Source organism: Siphateles boraxobius, unplaced genomic scaffold, assembly GCF_051911475.1.
Source record: "Siphateles boraxobius isolate OS27281-9 unplaced genomic scaffold, OSU_SipBor_1 37, whole genome shotgun sequence".
NCBI lineage: Eukaryota > Metazoa > Chordata > Actinopteri > Cypriniformes > Leuciscidae > Siphateles > Siphateles boraxobius.
The window spans coordinates 607,804-622,387 of record NW_027508997.1 but is presented as its reverse complement, the minus strand read 5'-3'; the positions used below and the strand labels follow the sequence as shown (position 1 = coordinate 622,387).

Sequence of the window (14,584 nt, the reverse complement as noted above, 5' to 3'; positions counted from 1 at the left end):
TGAAACTGGTTAATAGTGAGCATTAGATCCTAAACTAAAGTGTTACCTTTTTTATAATTTAAAAAAAAATCATACCCTCATTGCGGGTTTAGCCCCCCTAAAATGAAAATCCTAGTGAAGCCCCTGGTCCTGTTCCTTACACAAATGTATTGTATGGCTTCAGAAATCTGACTCATAAGCCACATGAACTACTTTTATTGTGATTTTTGACCTTTTTGTTGGCCCTGGTCAATATGAATACCGTTTTTCTATAGTGTAACTTATATACAGAGGTTTCAATTCCAGGGGACAGAAAGTAAAAGTCCTGCCATATGTTTATTCCACCCATTAACTCAGCCAGCTGATTTCATTAATTAGTATATCTCCTGGCTGAAAAACTGTGCTAATTAGCAAATCCAGGTGATTGGAACAAAATACTGAGGAGGAATTTTACTTTCTGAACCTGGACTTGACACCTCTGCTTATATAGTTAAATTTTCTGAGTTTGCTACTGTTAGCCTAGCTAATTACTTTTTCAATGGATTTCAAATGAACTTCACCAACTTGAACTCTCCATGCTTTATATTACGCAGAAAAGGATGCAGTCAGGACACAGATCCGTCAATGCTAACCTCCAGAGGCATGTATACAGTTTTCCTGTGTGTCTCCTGTGTGCTGCTAGTTGTTCCACTCTGAAAGAGAATAAGAGAGTTTATCTTTCTGTTTGTCTCCTCTGAGAGAGCATTCACTTCATCTCAGCACTTACAGCTTATAAACTTACCCGGTAATCACGTTAGCTTTCAGCTTCCCCCGACACGGGCGGCCCGTCTCTGGGCTAAAGAGACCTTTATAGCCCTATAATTGACTCTTTCTGAGCCCGAAGAGAGAGACAAAAAGTGAAAACAGTGAAGCCTGGTAGACTGAAGACAGAAAAGGACAAAAAAATGCTTAAATGGAGAGAAGCAAAACTTAAAGTGCAAATCCTGAAACAATCCTTTAACGCTAACTAATTGGTTTAATTTGTTTTAAACTGTAACCATAATGAATATGCTTGTGTTGTAATTTAAAGGGATATTTCACTCAAAAATGAAAATTATGTCATCATTTACTCACCATCATGTTGTTCCAAACCTTTATGAGTTTCTTTCTTCTGCTGAACACAAAAGAAGATATTTTGAAGAATGTTGGTAACCAAATAGTTGATGGACCCCATTGACTACCATAATATAGAAAAAAAAATATGGAATATGGAAGTCAATGTGGCCCATCAACTGTCTGGTTACCAACATTCTTCAAAATATCTTATTTTGTGTAATTATTTTGTGAAACTCATTGGTAAATGGACTGCATTTATATATCGCTTTCACAGACCCAATGGCCACCAAAGCGCTTTACATATTTTGCCTCACATTCACCCATTCACTCACTCATTCATAGACCGACGGCAGTGTCAGCCATGCAAGGCGTCATCGGGAGCAGCTGGGGTTAGGTGTCTTGCTAATGGACACCTCGACACGTGGAACCGGGGATCGAACCACCAACCTTTCGGTTTATAGACAACCTACATGAACAGTTTATCACTGTAAAGCTTTGAACCAATATGTATTGTATAAAGCGCTATAAAAAAGGTGACTTGACTTGACAAGTTTGAAACAACTTGAGGGTGAGTAAATCATGACAGAATTTTCATTTTTAGGTGTACTATCCCTTTAAGGAAGTCAAGTGTGGATCACATTTTCAGAAATTTGCCCTGGCACAATTTACACAATGGCAAGAATAGCAAGTTAGTTATTGCTCAGTAAAGGATTGACAGTTAGCTTAGATGAGGGTGTCAAAATAAAATTAACATTCATATTTTAATTAATCCTATTAATTTTGACTTAATTTTGAGATACACTACCTTTCAAAAGGTTGAGGTCAATAAGACTGTTTCAAAGTCTTTGAGAGAAGTCTCTTCTGCTCACCAAGCTGCATTTATTTGATCAAAATACAGTAATTTTGTGCCATTCAGTAATATTGTGAAATATTACTACAATTTAAAGTAACTGCTTTCTTTTGTGATATATTTTGAAATATAATTTATTCCTGTGATGCAAAGCTGGATTTGCTGCTCAAGAAACATTTCTTATTATTGTGGATGTTTAAAAAAGTTTTTCTTGGATTCTTTGATTAATAGGATGTTCAAAGGAACAGCATTTATTTGAAATTAAAAAATAAATGTCTTTACTTTTTTTTAATCAATTTAATGCATCCTTGCTGAATTAAAGTATTAATTGCTTTTTTAAAAATCGTACTGACACCAAAGTTTTCCATGGTCGTGTCTATTCATCAGAAAATTAAATACCATAAATACCTTTGCAAATGACTAACATGAGGGAAAATTACATTTGTAAATGTCATGATTTTTTGTGTTTTTTACATTTACATTAAATAAAGAAAAACATTTCACATGCTTGTTTATTTTCCTCTTTATTTTCCTCTCTTTTCCAGTACATTTTTCCATGCTGCCCTCCCCTCGTCTTCCCTTGAGGTCACTGAGCTGAAGGTTAAGACTTGATTCAATTCCACTCCTATAAAACACTCACTAACACTGACAAAAATTAGCTTTCAACATTTATCATATGATGCTTGTTTTGTTTACAGAATTAAAAATAGAGCAACCTTCTATACTGAGAAAGTCTGTGGAAGAATATTCTCCCTTCTTATTCTACATGCAATATTACTGAAGAAAACAGTAATTTGCAGATTTGAGTTTAACATTGACAGATTTCACCACTGAGATCCTCACCTCAAATCTGACCCCGAAATCGAGGCCCTAAATGTATATATAAACATAAATGAATATAAATATTTATAATGCATTCAGCCACTACAGAAAGAAATATTGGTAGTGATAAACACGTAATTCCAGTTGTGGATTCAGAAGTTGCTTGAATTTCCTGCTTGATTTTTCCATTTTCCTCAACCTCAAAGCTCAACTTACGATTTCCTATCCATCAAACACACATTCAGAGCTTCCAAACCGACATGTTGAATGATTCGGATGGATTATAGACCGTATGCGCCAGGGAAACGAGGGCGCAGCCATCTTTAGAATATTGTCTTTGAACTTCCGTTTTTGCGGTCGCTCTGTATATTTCTATGGCATCGCTGTCCAGGAGTAATTAGCTTTTGAAGTCGATTTACTTAATGTAAAGTTATCATGAGGATTGTAATGTTTGAAGCAGTTTTAAGTGTGATGCAAAGAAAAATGTTCTTTACACTAAAAAAAGGTTATTTATTGCCATCTATGGTTCCATGAAGATCCTTTAACATTCATGGAATCTTTGCATTGCACAGAAGTTTCTTTATAGTGGTTTCTTTAAAGTTTATAGGTTTATAGTTTCTTTAAAGTTTCTTCACACTGAGAAAAAAAGTGGTTCTTTTAAGAATTGTTTACCCAAATGTTCTTTGGGGAATCAAAAATGGTTCTTCACTGTGAAAATTATCCTTTATTTTTAAGAGCTGAAACAAAGGTTTTATCATGTGTACCTCAGTCTGTTGTTGTAGTTTCCGGCCCTCAGGGGACGGGCGGTCTGTGAGTGTATTCTGGGAGCTGATATACGGGCTGGCACAGGTGTCTGCCCGATCACACCGGGCGTTCTCTCTCACCTCTTCCATCACTGTCACCCCCTCACTAGCCCACCCGGAGCCAGCACCACATCTAACCAGCACCAGACCGCCGTCTCTAGCCGTCCGTCAGTCTCCCCACCCCTACGCTACATTTGCAAATCATTTATTTTGCTTCGGTTTCCTGTACTCTTCTGGTTTCCCCCCTACTCTTCCTCCTCTTGATCAGGAGTCGGAGACATCTGGAAGTCATTTGAACGCGTTAGTGGTATTGTGTGGCTGCCTATCGGCGAGGCTTTTCACATTCACGCTCTGTACTGAAAAGAAGCTGTACAAGAGAGACGTAGAGGGAGGGAGAGAAGGGGTTATTCAGTGAAAGCCTGCAAAATGATGGTCTTTAAACTGCATGGAAGTAAACAGAATTAACCAAGCACGAAGTAGTACTAAAACGGAACAATGTGGCTTGATAAAGCCTTGTCTGAAATTTTAAAACAGAACCTTGTTGTATAAGTTTTGTGTGGTTCATAGTTGCTAAAGTGTTCATAGTGGCTGTATTTGGTGGTTGCTAAGGAGTTGATTGGTTGCTAGGGTGTTCTGAGTGGTTGCTAGGCAGTTGCTAGGACAGTGATACACTGTCTTTCAAAAGTCTAATAAAATAATATACCTATATGATTTACCTTATTAATATCGATTCATTTAATTTTATAATTCATCTATATAATATTGTCTCTATATTTTAATAGGTTTTATTCAAGTAGCCTAATGATTAATTAAAAATAAGGAAGAAAAAAACCTAAAACTAGCATGAAATAAATGTGAAATAAGAAAGCTGTAAAGTAATCTCTGGTTTAAATCACTCGCTCCCGCACTTTCACGCTTACTCAGTCCTCTCTGCATTGGATTCTGGGAAATAGTGCTTCAGCAAGTGTACATCGAATGTTTACTCGAATTCAGAGAGGATTATGGGTATGAAGTAGTGAACGAATGTAGGGAATGATATCGTTCACTCAGAATTCGGACACCTCACTGCAGAAATATAGTGCACTATATAGTGGATAGGGAGCGGTTTCGGACACAGCTTAGGGTTGGTAACATTTTTGTGATGTTTTGAAACCATGTTATACCATGGCTGCATTTACAGTACTTGATCAAAAATACAGTAACACAGAAATATTGGGAAATATTATTACATTAAATAACTGTTTTAACTCGATTTTACAATATAATTTATTCCTGTGATGCAAAGCTGAATTTTCAGCATCATTACTCCAGTCTTCAGAGTTACATGATCCTTCAGAAATCATTCTGATATGATGGTTTACTGCTATTTCTGATTATTATCAATGTTTAAAGCAGTTGTGCTGCTTAATATTTTTGTAAAAACTGATTTTTATATGAAAATTTTAAATTATTTATATAAATTATTTTGATGAATAGAAAGTTTTAAAAACAGAATTTATTTAAAATAGAAATCGGTAAAACTTTACATTAAGGTCTCATTAGTTATTGGTTAATGCATTAACTAACGTTCCGGGTTACATATGTAACCCTAGTTCCCCGAAGGGGCGGACGCTGCGTGAAATCGCAGTGGGAACGCCCTCAGCGTGACGCGTCTGAAGCATGAATGAAATCAGTCAATGGAGAGAATGAGCGTACGGCGAGTGACGTCATCGACCAGGAAGCTATAAATATCCCCTGAGTACACAATACGCCAGCTTAAAAGTTACTAAAGCAGCGACCCAAGGGGATGCCGAGAGTATGGCAGGACACGCAGCGTCCGTCCCTTCGGGGAACTAGGGTTACATACGTAGTGAAGTCGCAGTGGGAACGCAATACCCACATCCCCATACGACCAAATCCCCGTCGTGTGTCATTAGGAGACACAAACCGACGAGAGAACCTGAGCCCCGGGAGTGGAGCTAAGATCGAGGGAATAAAATCGAACGAAAGTGTGCGGTGAGGACCAGCCTGCCGCATCACAAACGTCCTGAAGAGAAGCTCCTGAAAGAAGAGCTGTAGAAGCAGCCATACTCCGGGTGGAATGAGCCCTTACAGCCAAAGGTGAAGGCTAATGGGGCTCATCCTTTTTCTAGATGCAGGACACCCTTTCTTAGGTGACCCAAACAGACGAACAGTTGTTGCGATCTCCTCCACAGGGCAGCTCTGTGGACGTAAGCATCAAAACCCAAACTGGGCACAGCAAATTAATTTTCTCCTGGTCTGACGTCAGAAAAGGCGGAGGACAGAAAACCTGCAGAACTATAGGTCTAACTGAAACAGTTGGAACCTTAGGAACATAACCTGGTCTCGGAAAGAGAAAGGCCTTAACCAACCAGGAGCAAATTCCAGGCACGAGGGAGCCACCGAAAGTGCTTGAATATCTCCAATTCTTTTTAGAGATGAGATAGCGAGAAGAAGGATAGTCTTTAGAGTAAGAAACTTTTCCGAAACTTCCTCGATGGGCTCGAAAGGAGCAAGGGAGAGACCTTCTAAGATGATGGCCAGATCCCAAGCTGGTACCCTCGTGCGAACTGCAGGCCTCAGCCTCAAGGTGACACGAAGGAAGCGAGACATAAGTGGGTGTTTCCCGAGGGAACCTCCACTTGAAGGGGTGTGGTAAGCAGCTAAGGCCGCCACATACACCTTCAGTGTGGAGTGGGATAACCCTGTGGAGAGACGGTCCTGCAGGAAATCCAGGACTGTACCAACCGGGCAGTTAACTGGGTCCTGCTGGCGCTCTCCACACCAAGAGGTGAAAAGTTTCCACCTCGCGGCATATAACTTCCTCGTGGAGGGAGCTCTGGATCGGAGGATGGTCTCAACGACCTCAGCCGAGAGACCAGAATCTATGAGCTGGGCCCCCTCAGAGGCCAAGCCCACAGCCTCCATAGCTCTAGACGGGGGTGAAGGATCGACCCACTCGCCTGAGAGAGCAGATCTCTCCTGATCGGTATCTCTAGGGGAGAGCCGTTGAGGAGAGACACTAGGTCCGCAAACCATACCCGGGCCGACCAGAACGGGGCTATTAGTAGGAGACTGAGCCCGTCCCGGCGAACCCTCTCCAGAACGCCAGGGAGCAGAGCGATCGGGGGAAAAGCGTACAAGCGTGACCTCGGCCACGGATGTACCATCGCATCCAACCCCAGCGGGGCTGGATGGCTGAGAGAGAACCACAGCGGGCAGTGTGATGTTTCTCGAGAAGCAAATAGGTCTACCTCGGCAAGACCGAAATGTTTCCATAGGAGTTCCACCACCTCGGGGTGAAGACTCCATTCCCCGGGCCTCGGCCCCTGTCTTGACAGGATGTCTGCCCCCTGATTTAAATACCCCGGGAGATAAAAGCTCTCAGAGAAAGAATTTTCCCCTGGGACCATAGAAGGATCTGACGTGCCAGTTTGTAAAGCGGGCGAGAACGCAAACCCCCCTGATGGTTGATATAAGAAACCACCGATGTGTTGTCTGTCTGGACAAGAACATGGTGGCCCCTTAGGTCTGGGAGGAAGTGTTTCAGAGCCTGAAACACCGCCAACATCTCTAGGCAGTTTAAGTGCCACAGACGATGATGGTCCTCCCACAGACCCTGAGCCGGGCGACCATCCATGATCGCCCCCCCAACCCGTGAGAGAGGCATCTATCATTAGCATAACGCGACGACAAGGAGCTCCTAACACAGGGCCTTGGGACAGAAACCAAGGATCTTTCCACATGATCAGGGCGTGATGACACCGTCGCAAACTCACGATCATGTGAAGCGGATTTCCCCTCGGGGAGAATCCCTTGGTCCTGAGCCACCACTGTAACAGTCTCATGTGCAAGAGGCCAAGAGGTATCACGTTGGACGCAGCTGCCATGAGACCTAGCAGTCTCTGGAACTGTTTTACAGTGGATGACTGGCCTAGCTTGACCTGATCTACTGCAGCGAGAATCAAAGCAATACGAGCAGGTGACAATCGTGCCTGCATCGTCGTTGAATCCCACACTACACCTAGAAAAGTGGTTCTCTGTAATGGAGAAAGAACACTCTTTTTGGCGTTGAGCCTCAGCCCCAGTCACTTGATATGAGCAAGAACAACATCTCGGTGCCGAACCGCCTGTTGTTCCGATTGAGCTAGAATCAAGCAATCGTCTATATAGTACAGAAAGCGGATGCCCTGTAACCTCAGCGGGGCTATAGCAGCATCCGTACACTTCGTGAATGTTCGGGGTGACAGTGCTAGGCCGAACGGAAGAACCCGATATTGGTACGCTTCGCCCCCGAAAGCGAACCTCAGGAACTTCCTGTGTTGAGGGAGGATAGATACATGGAAGTAAACGTCCTTTAGATCTATCATGACAAACCAGTCCTCGGATCTGATTTGAACATCCCCAGTGACAGACACAGCGCCCTGTAACGTACTGGCAGGGAACAGCTGGTCTGGGCACTCCACAACCCTCCTCGGAGGGGGCGAGCGTCCCTCGGGAAATCGCTCGCCGAGTCTCTCTACGCCCTGTGAAGGCAGGGTTAGTAGAGCAGACCCCTGAGGGCATCGGAAAAGACAGGGCACCGTGTTCTTGTGCAGTGAACTCAGGTCTTTCACGATAGGGACCACCCTCAGAGTCCTGACGTTCAGCCCGTCAGGACTTTTTCGACGCGGCCTTTCTGGCGACAATGACTGTCCTCAGATCAGTCCTGCCCCGAGAAGGCCGCGCCGGAGAGCGCCACGCCTCGTCCCTCCAGTTTCTCTGCAGGGGGGCACGAGACGTGACACTCCGCTTCTGCTATGCTCTTTTGGAAGACGAACTCGACGAAAGACTTTGCTCTGGTTGAACATTCTGCGTGACAGACACAGTGCCCTGTAACGGCGCACCGGCAGGGAACGACTGGTCTGAACACACTAGAACCCTCCTTAGAGGCGGCGAGCGTCCCTCGGGAAAGCACTCGCCAGACCCTTCTACGCCCTGTTTCGGCAGGGTTAGTAGGACGGGCCCCTGAGGGCGCCGGGAGAGACAGGGCACCCTTAAGGGAGGTGAACGCAAGTCTCTCTCGGCGGGGACCCCCCTCAGATTTCCTTAAAGCAGGTCGGCCTGAAAAGCCTGCATTAAAGTCATCGTATGCAAACATGCAGCCGCCTGCCGAGCCACCGAGTAAGCCTTCCCCACCAGCACAGAGGTATATATATTTATTTATTTATTTATTGGTGGAAGAGCCGGTGCTTTAAGTGAAGACGATGAAGCAGGAGAGAGATAGCACGCGAGCGTCTCCTCCGCCTACAGTATCGTCACATAACCAGCAGATTTAGCACCAACAATGTTACCATAAGCATTGGACGGATTTGTGTAAATTCAGCTTGAAACCGGTCTAACCCAGGTCTTTGAAACCTCAGCATGAAGATCTGGGAAGAACGGTAAGCACCGGCTAGAAGGTTGAGGTCATGCAGACAGAAATCTATCATCTAGATTGCTTTTAATTCTAGAAACCTGTCTATCAGCTGGCCACTCGATACTGTTATTTTTTTTATTTTTTATTTTTTAGCTTTTCAACAGCCCGAGATAATACATCCATCAAACCTTCTTCATTTGCAGTATAATGTGATAAACTAGTTTTCTCTGATGCAAAACTTTCGACATCCAGCTCCTCAGAACTGGAAAATCTCAATTCAACATCATCATGTGCCTCCACCCGGGCAGAAGTAACCGCCGCAGCGCGTGCTTCCAGAGCCGGGTGAGACGCACTAGATCTCGTCGGAGATAGCTGAGATAGGGCGGAGCCCGTCTCAACGTCGCCAGCGAGATCCATCTGCGAGCCCCAAGACAAGCGCCGCCGCTCTGCCTCAACAGAAGCGGGACCTGAGCCTCGGGGAGCTCGCAGCAAATCACTCTCCTCGAAGAGCGATCGCCGCGAGCTTAGAGTTCTCAAGGGAAAACGCTCGCAATGCTGACAATCGACTCCCTCGAGAGCCGACTGGGCATTGCTGCACTCCCAAATAGGCCACACTTAGCTCGTGTGAATCCCCACCCGTGATGTACCGAGTACAGGGGGGAACACACTTCTTATACTGCTGGCTCATATTGGTTTTTTTATATAAAATATATATAGTGAAAACTCCTGACAAAACAGACAAACACAATCGACAGATTCAGACACACACAGAGCTGCTGAAGTAACTAAAGCTGGCGTATTGTGTACTCAGGGGATATTTATAGCTTCCTGGTCGATGACGTCACTCGCCGTACGCTCATTCTCTCCATTGACTGATTTCATTCATGCTTCAGACGCGTCACGCTGAGGGCGTTCCCACTGCGATTTCACGCAGCGGTAGTCCCTGAAGGGGAACATGAACTAACAGTGAGTAATATATTCTTACAGCATTAATTAACCTTTCTTAATGGTAGTTTTGATGTTAGTTTACAGTACATTAACTAATGTTAACAGATACATCTTTTAATCTTAAAAATGTGTTAGTAAATGTTGAGATTAACATTAACTAAGATTAATAAATGCTGTAGAAGTATTGTGCTTTGTTAGTTCATGCTCACTAATGTAGTTCCTTTTCAAGGGAACTCGCGCTGCGTCGATTGACGCTAAGGGAACGCTTTGCGTGATGACGTCTTGAAGCTCATGTAAAATCAGTCCAATCGTGAGGCGGGTGACGTCATGAACCAGGAAACTATAAAGCCTCCCAGAGCCGCGCCAGCTTCTGTATCTTCAGTAATGCTCATTGTGAAACTGTCCTTGTCATATTTGGTGTTGTTTTGTCTTAATATCTGATATATATATATATATAAAGTCATGGCGAAGAAAGCAGCAGTTCAGGATGCGTGTGCACCTCTGCCCGCGTTATTTAACACATTGGACACACACACATTCTTTGTTTAGCTTGTTTTGGTGTTGAGCATGCACAGTCAGCACTCGATGGTGCTGGCTGTGAGCACTTTGTAAACTCTTTGCACTTGGACTCTACACCAGATACGCTGCATCACCTTGCCATATCTCCTACTTGCCTGTCAGCGACTACTTCAGACTTTTACGAAGCTAGCGCGGCTCTGGCAGGCTTTATAGTTTCCTGGTTCATGACGTCACCCGCCTCTCACCCGTTCCGTCACACCATTGGACTGATTTTACAAGTGCTTCAAGACGTCATCACGCGAAGTGTTCCCTTAGCGTCAATCGACGCAGCGTCTCGTTCCCTCTTCAGGGAACCGATGTTACAGTTGTAACCGAGGCGTTAACTGATGTTATCAAATGAAACCTTATTGTAAAGTGTTACCTAGAAATCTTTTGTTACATTATAAAAGTCTTTACTGTCACTTTTGAACAATATACTGCATCCTTGCTGAACAAAATTATTAATTTATTTTAAAAATCATACTTTTACTTTTGCATGCAATTAATAACTGTAATTCTAACAAGTTATCCCCCCAAAAAAAGCATACTAGTGGAAAACAGGCTGAAAGACTGTGCAGACTTTACCATTAACAGTATAATTGTCAAGAATTTTTTTTAATTAATTTACAGATCATCTCTTCTCTGATGACATGTTTACTGGCGTGAGGGAGGGGCAACCTGTCACTCACATGAGATCCACCAATAGCAAACCACAATTATTCACCATCCAATCAATTCCTCATGGATAAAATCAAGTCCTGCCCCACATTTTTTCTTGTCCGAGAAGCAGTTTCACTCAGATATACACTCACCTAAAAGATTATTAGGAACACCATACTAATACTGTGTTTGACCCCCTTTCGCCTTCAGATTTGCCTTAATTCTACATGGCATTGATTCAACAAGGTGCTGAAAGCATTCTTTAGAAATGTTGGCCCATATTGAGAGGATAGCATCTTGCAGTTGATGGAGATTTGTGGGATGCACATCCAGGGCACGAAGCTCCCGTTCCACCACATCACAAAGATGCTCTATTGGGTTGAGATCTGGTGACTGTGGGGGCCATTTTAGTACAGTGAACTCATTGTCATGTTCAAGAAACCAATTTGAAATGATTCGAGCTTTGTGACATGGTACATTATCCTGCTGGAAGTAGCCATCAGAGGATGGGTACATGGTGGCCATAAAGGGATGGACATGGTCAGAAACAATGCTCAGGTAGGCCGTGGCATTTAAACGATGCCCAATTGGCACTACTCTCTGGATGGCACGACATCCGCCTCAAGGTTGTGCGTGTTGTGGCTTCACAAATGCTTTGCTGCATACTTCGGTTGTAACGAGTGGTTATTTCAGTCAAAGTTGCTCTTCTATCAACTTGAATCAGTCGGCCCATTCTCCTCTGACCTCTAGCATCAACAAGGCATTTTCACCCACAGGACTGCCGCATACTGGATGTTTTTCCCTTTTCGCACCACTCTTTGTAAACCCTAGAAAGGGTTGTGCGTGAAAATCCCAGTGACTGAGCAGATTGTGAAATACTCAGACCGGCCCATCTGGCACCAACAACCATGCCACGCTCTAAATTGCTTAAATCACCTTTCTTTCCCATTCTGACATTCAGTTTGGAGTTCAGGAGATTGTCTTGACCACGACCACACCCCTAAATGCATTGAAGCAACTGCCATGTGATTGTTGATTAGATAATTGCATTAATGAGAAATCGAACAGGTGTTCCTAATAATCCTTTAGGTGAGTGTACATCAGATTCATGCCAACTTTAACAAGAAAACAAAACAAAGAGATCAAATAAAAGCCCCTCGCAGACACTGCTGTAACTCAGCGGACAGTAGACGGTGAGTTTATTATTCAGCACGCTCAGCAGAAACGGATCTCAATGCTGTACTTAAGTCACTGGTAAAGATTTTACATTAGGACTTTAACTCTCTCTAAATGCTCTGTCTATTTTTAATGAGCTGCAGTCCAGAGTTCTGCATCAGAGATGCACACCAAGAATGTCAATGTCAAGCTACTTTTGACTAGATAAAAATGCTTGGTCCAGCGGCAGCGAAAAAAAGAAAAAGAAAAAAAAAGCACTGATCATCCATTAGAATATTCTCTAATACAAACCCAAATCAGAAAAACATTCCAAAGGAATGCTAATGGAATTCTGATTTGAATTTGGAGTCAATCTGGAGTGATAAATTCCACTACTGGATAAACTAAAAGTCTGGGTTATTAAAGAGCAACATAGGCCTATATATATTTTTATATAATCTATTTTTTTTTATTTAAGTTTTAGAATATTTATTTCAATAATCATTTTAGTAAACAATAACTTTTTATTTTTATGACAACTTGCCATTTTTTGGGGGTCGATTCAGCATTTTGCATCGGCGTCGGGTCATTGGTGAGAGAGAGAACTCTGATTGGCTGTTCAGCTTAGCAAACAAGTCAGTGCACAAGAATAAAAGTGAAAGTGATGAAAGCGAGCACAGAAGTCAAGACGTTACAGACAGAAGGCTGTTTTCATTTTACATCATCTTACCTGAGCATTCGAATGCACAACTTTTTTCATAATAACATGAGCCGGCTGGAATGAAGAAAGTGATCAGTGTGATTGATTTTCTGCTTTGTTTACGGTTTGTATATCTGCAGTCCTAGATTCAGTTTCACTTTTTGAATGACAAAAATAGACTATTGATACTGATATAGATAGATATTTACTTACACGCAGGTGCAGAACGCACATGCTAGTTGACAGTCCTTTACTCCTTTTTTGGTGTGTTCAAGCGCCGCTATTTGCCGGGACGCACCAGACGAGAGGCGACAACACAGTCAGCTTTCGTCACCGCTGACATCGGCTTGGTGTGTCCCACGCTTAATATTGTGAGGACAACCTTACTTGCATGTTCTTTGGAAAACTATAATAGTATATAATATAATCGTATATAAATGATCCTAAATAATAATAAATTTATTTCTCTTTGTATGTTAATATCACCCTGATATAATATATATTCTGATACCTTCTGGATATAATTGTTCTTCTGGCACATGTTTCTGTTTTTCAGTGCAGGTCTATTGATGAAAGCTGTTTGTAGCTTTCATCTTTGACAGTAGTGGAAACCCTTCGCCTGCTTGAGTTTACCCTCAAGACGTGTGGGACTATATATCATCAGCACAATCAATCAATCCAACTCAAATCGTTAACTATGACATCCCAGGACCTTACAAACACACGTACACAGATTTGTTTCGCACTGAAACTGCACTTAGAAAAAAGTAATAGCACACATATCTTCAGAAATCCACATGATTTGATGAATCATTCATGTTTGTTACCAAAACACTGCAGGACAAGAAATGTAATACTTACGATTCGGGGTTTGGCAAGCACCACTTGAAGAAAAAACAATAACTAGTGGAACAGAAACTGAAACTGTAAAAGACAAAAAAATATTGTTAGTTAAATTCATTATGTAAAAATATATAATGTGTGAAATTATTGACTTTCAAAAAGACATTGAATAGATTCATGTGAATGCAAAGCCAGCAAAATGACTACAGGGATTTTTCACAGAAGACAACAATATCCATTCAGAGATTTTTTAAATTGCAGCTGTTTCTTTAAAAAAAATATGCATTAAGCACCTAATATATGTAATGTGAGCTTGCCTGTATTTAAACACACATGCACACACACGACTGAATGCATGATGACGGCAGTATAGTTTAAGTATAGGGTATGACCTTCAGAGCGAACGTCTGGTGATTCACTTTCTCCATCGCTCTGATCCTGACCAGGAACTGGTGTTTATGGGCCTGTGGTGTACATACAGGTTACACAAGGTTTGTGTCTTTCCAAGGGTAGTGTTAGCATAGCCTGACTTTTAACTGTTGGCTAAACTGTGAGATCTAATAAAGTGAGATCTCCAGTGCTTTGCATGAACCATGAACTGAAGTATGAGTATTTGTTTTGTTTTTGTGTGCAATATAGAAAATTCAGCCTTGCATATATATCTCAGTATAGCCATTTACAGCATTTCAACTATTAGAATCAAAGCTGTGTTCAGGCAGAGGGAATATGAAGTGTGTTTTAGTCTGTGTGGCCTTCAGTGTAAAACAAGGGTT

The 14,584-nt window shown here is 42.4% G+C and overlaps 1 long non-coding RNA gene across 1 annotated transcript; it reads right to left on the bottom strand.

Annotated features, from left to right (window-relative positions):
• Positions 1-503: 503 nt before the first annotated feature.
• On the bottom strand, positions 504-3,607 carry LOC143703085 (uncharacterized). The gene is made up of 3 exons (XR_013190718.1): positions 3,511-3,607; positions 761-850; positions 504-671 (listed from the first exon to the last, which is right to left on the bottom strand). It is a non-coding gene; the product is annotated as an uncharacterized LOC143703085 (long non-coding RNA).
• Positions 3,608-14,584: the final 10,977 nt, after the last annotated feature.